The sequence below is a fragment of the Carex rostrata genome, chromosome 2 (assembly GCF_964058835.1).
Source record: "Carex rostrata chromosome 2, lpCarRost1.2, whole genome shotgun sequence".
NCBI classification, from domain to species: Eukaryota; Viridiplantae; Streptophyta; class Magnoliopsida; order Poales; family Cyperaceae; genus Carex; species Carex rostrata.
The window spans coordinates 640,001-645,000 of NC_135919.1; positions in this window are offsets into that span (position 1 = coordinate 640,001).

Consider the following 5,000-nt stretch of genomic DNA (forward strand, 5'->3'; position numbering starts at 1 on the left):
CCCAACGCGTGGCCGCATCCGCTTAGTTTTCCCCCGCTGAACTGTTTTCGGGTCACTTTTGCCCAACGTTAGCCGCTTCCGCTTGCCGCTGGGCTGTTTTCGGGCCATTTTTCCCCAACACTTGGCCGCATCCGCTTAGTTTTCCCCAACGCGTGGCCGCATCCGCTTAGTTTTCCCCCGCTGAACTGTTTTCGGGTCAGTTTTGCCCAACGTTAGCCGCTTCCGCTTGCCGCTGGACTGTTTTCGGGCCAATTTCCACCGACTCTTGGCCGTATCCGCTTAGTTTTCCCCAACGCGTGGCCGCATCCGCTTAGTTTTCCCCCGCTGAACTGTTTTCGGGTCAGTTTTGCCCAACGTTAGCCGCTTCCGCTTGCCGCTGGACTGTTTTCGGGCCAATTTCCACCGACTCTTGGCCGTATCCGCTTAGTTTTCCCCAACGCGTGGCCGCATCCGCTTAGTTTTCCCCCGCTGAACTGTTTTCGGGTCAGTTTTGCCCAACGTTAGCCGCTTCCGCTTGCCGCTGGGCTGTTTTCGGGCCAATTTCCACCGACACTTGGCCGCATCCGCTTAGTTTTCCCCCGCTGAACTGTTTTCGGGTCACTTTTCCCCAACGTTAGCCGCTTCCGCTTGCCGCTGGGCTGTTTTCGGGCCATTTTTCCCCAACACTTGGCCGTATCCGCTTAGTTTTCCCCAACGCGTGGCCGCATCCGCTTAGTTTTCCCCCGCTGAACTGTTTTCGGGTCAGTTTTGCCCAACGTTAGCCGCTTCCGCTTGCCGCTGGACTGTTTTCGGGCCAATTTCCACCGACTCTTGGCCGTATCCGCTTAGTTTTCCCCAACGCGTGGCCGCATCCGCTTAGTTTTCCCCCGCTGAACTGTTTTCGGGTCAGTTTTGCCCAACGTTAGCCGCTTCCGCTTGCCGCTGGACTGTTTTCGGGCCAATTTCCACCGACTCTTGGCCGTATCCGCTTAGTTTTCCCCAACGCGTGGCCGCATCCGCTTAGTTTTCCCCCGCTGAACTGTTTTCGGGTCAGTTTTGCCCAACGTTAGCCGCTTCCGCTTGCCGCTGGGCTGTTTTCGGGCCAATTTCCACCGACACTTGGCCGCATCCGCTTAGTTTTCCCCAACGCGTGGCCGCATCCGCTTAGTTTTCCCCCGCTGAACTGTTTTCGGGTCAGTTTTGCCCAACGTTAGCCGCTTCCGCTTGCCGCTGGACTGTTTTCGGGCCAATTTCCACCGACTCTTGGCCGTATCCGCTTAGTTTTCCCCAACGCGTGGCCGCATCCGCTTAGTTTTCCCCCGCTGAACTGTTTTCGGGTCAGTTTTGCCCAACGTTAGCCGCTTTCGCTTGCCGCTGGGCTGTTTTCGGGCCAATTTCCACCGACACTTGGCCGCATCCGCTTAGTTTTCCCCAACGCGTGGCCGCATCCGCTTAGTTTTCCCCCGCTGAACTGTTTTCGGGTCAGTTTTGCCCAACGTTAGCCGCTTCCGCTTGCCGCTGGACTGTTTTCGGGCCAATTTCCACCGACTCTTGGCCGTATCCGCTTAGTTTTCCCCAACGCGTGGCCGCATCCGCTTAGTTTTCCCCCGCTGAACTGTTTTCGGGTCACTTTTGCCCAACGTTAGCCGCTTCCGCTTGCCGCTGGGCTGTTTTCGGGCCAATTTCCACCGACACTTGGCCGCATCCGCTTAGTTTTCCCCCGCTTAACTGTTTTCGGGTCACTTTTCCCCAACGTTAGCCGCTTCCGCTTGCCGCTGGGCTGTTTTCGGGCCATTTTTCCCCAACACTTGGCCGTATCCGCTTAGTTTTCCCCAACGCGTGGCCGCATCCGCTTAGTTTTCCCCCGCTGAACTGTTTTCGGGTCACTTTTGCCCAACGTTAGCCGCTTCCGCTTGCCGCTGGACTGTTTTCGGGCCAATTTCCACCGACTCTGGGCCGGATCCGCTTAGTTTTCCCCAACGCTTGGCTGCATCCGCTTAATTTTCCCCAGCTGAACTGTTTTCGGGTCACTTTGTCCCAACGTTAGCCGTTTCCGCTTGCCGCTGGACTGTTTTCGAGCCATTTTCCACCGACTCTTGGCCGTATCCGCTTGGTTTTGCCCAACGCTTGGCTGCTTCCGCTTAATTTCCCCCAGCTGAACTGTTTTCGGGTCACTTTTGCCCAACGTTAGCCGTTTCCGCTTGCCGCTGGACTGTTTTCGGGCCATTTTTCACCGTCACTTGGCCGTATCCGCTTAGTTTTCGCCAACAATTGGCTGCATCCGCTTAATTTTCCAAGCTATACTGCTTTCGGGTCAGTTTTGCCCAACGTTAGCCGCTTCCGCTTGCCGCTGGGCTGTTTTCGGGCCATTTTCCACCCACGCTGGCACCGACGGGGCCATGTACACCCACGCGCGTGTACATGAGGGGGCACCCATTTTTGAAAACCTTGCCCCCCTATAGGGGAATATGCATTTTGAGGCTCTAGCCACGCCCAGGGTTACCACCCCCTGAAAATCCCCCAAGTCAAAATCACCCATGTAAAATATTCAAAAAAATCTCAAAAAATCACAAAAAATTTATAAAATCAAATAAATTCAAAATAAAAAAAAAAATTTCAAAAATTCAAAAAAAATTCAAAAAATTCAAAAAAATTCAAAAAAATTCAAAAAATTCAAAAATTCAAAAAAAGTCCAAAAACCCAAAAAAACTTCAAAAATTTCAAAAATTCAAAAAAATTTCAAAAAAATTTCAAAAATTTGCCCCGCTGAACTGTTTTCGGGTCAGTTTTGCCCAACGTTAGCCGCTTCCGCTTGCCGCTGGACTGTTTTCGGGCCAATTTCCACCGACTCTTGGCCGTATCCGCTTAGTTTTCCCCAACGCGTGGCCGCATCCGCTTAGTTTTCCCCCGCTGAACTGTTTTCGGGTCACTTTTGCCCAACGTTAGCCGCTTCCGCTTGCCGCTGGGCTGTTTTCGGGCCAATTTCCACCGACACTTGGCCGCATCCGCTTAGTTTTCCCCCACTTAACTGTTTTCGGGTCACTTTTCCCCAACGTTAGCCGCTTCCGCTTGCCGCTGGGCTGTTTTCGGGCCATTTTTCCCCAACACTTGGCCGTATCCGCTTAGTTTTCCCCAACGCGTGGCCGCATCCGCTTAGTTTTCCCCCGCTGAACTGTTTTCGGGTCACTTTTGCCCAACGTTAGCCGCTTCCGCTTGCCGCTGGACTGTTTTCGGGCCAATTTCCACCGACTCTGGGCCGGAGCCGCTTAGTTTTCCCCAACGCTTGGCTGCATCCGCTTAATTTTCCCCAGCTGAACTGTTTTCGGGTCACTTTGTCCCAACGTTAGCCGTTTCCGCTTGCCGCTGGACTGTTTTCGGGCCATTTTCCACCGACTCTTGGCCGTATCCGCTTGGTTTTGCCAAACGCTTGGCTGCTTCCGCTTAATTTCCCCCAGCTGAACTGTTTTCGAGTCACTTTTGCCCAACGTTAGCCGTTTCCGCTTGCCGCTGGACTGTTTTCGGGCCATTTTTCACCGTCACTTGGCCGTATCCGCTTAGTTTTCGCCAACAATTGGCTGCATCCGCTTAATTTTCCAAGCTATACTGCTTTCGGGTCAGTTTTGCCCAACGTTAGCCGCTTCCGCTTGCCGCTGGGCTGTTTTCGGGCCATTTTCCACCCACGCTGGCACCGACGGGGCCATGTACACCCACGCGCGTGTACATGAGGGGGCACCCATTTTTGAAAACCTTGCCACCCTATAGGGGAATATGCATTTTGAGGCTCTAGCCACGCCCAGGGTTACCACCCCCTGAAAATCCCCCAAGTCAAAATCACCCATGTAAAATATTCAAAAAAATCTCAAAAAATCACAAAAAATTTATAAAATCAAATAAATTCAAAAAAAAAAAAAAATTTCAAAAATTCAAAAAAAATTCAAAAAATTCAAAAAAATTCAAAAAATTCAAAAATTCAAAAAAAGTCCAAAAACCCAAAAAAACTTCAAAAATTTCAAAAATTCAAAAAAATTTCAAAAAAATTTCAAAAATTTGCCCCGCTGAACTGTTTTCGGGCCAGTTTTGCCCAACGTTAGCCGCTTCCGCTTGCCGCTGGACTGTTTTCGGGCCAATTTCCACCGACTCTTGGCCGTATCCGCTTAGTTTTCCCCAACGCGTGGCCGCATCCGCTTAGTTTTCCCCCGCTGAACTGTTTTCGGGTCACTTTTGCCCAACGTTAGCCGCTTCCGCTTGCCACTGGGCTGTTTTCGGGCCAATTTCCACCGACACTTGGCCGCATCCGCTTAGTTTTCCCCCGCTTAACTGTTTTCGGGTCACTTTTCCCCAACGTTAGCCGCTTCCGCTTGCCGCTGGGCTGTTTTCGGGCCATTTTTCCCCAACACTTGGCCGTATCCGCTTAGTTTTCCCCAACGCGTGGCCGCATCCGCTTAGTTTTCCCCCGCTGAACTGTTTTCGGGTCACTTTTGCCCAACGTTAGCCGCTTCCGCTTGCCGCTGGACTGTTTTCGGGCCAATTTCCACCGACTCTCGGCCGGATCCGCTTTGTTTTCCCCAACGCGTGGCCGCATCCGCTTAGTTTTCCCCCGCTTAACTGTTTTCGGGTCACTTTTCCCCAACGTTAGCCGCTTCCGCTTGCCGCTGGGCTGTTTTCGGGCCAATTTCCACCGACTCTTGGCCGGATCCGCTTAATTTTCCCCAGCTGAACTGTTTTCGGGTCATTTTAGCCCGACGGGGGCACCGACGGGACTGTTTTCGGGCCATTTTGCACCGACGCTTGGCCGCATGCGCTTAGTTTTGGGGCCATTTTTCACTGACGGCTGGCCGCATCCGCTTAGTTGCCCCCGCTTGGCTGATTTTTGCGCCGTTTTTTTTGTTGAACTTCAGGTTTCAAACTTCCAATTTTTTTCCAAACTGCAGATTTCATATTTTATATTTTTTATAAATTTGAACTTTTTCAAAATATCAAAAAAGTATTACAATATCCATAATTTGGATCGCGTACAATCT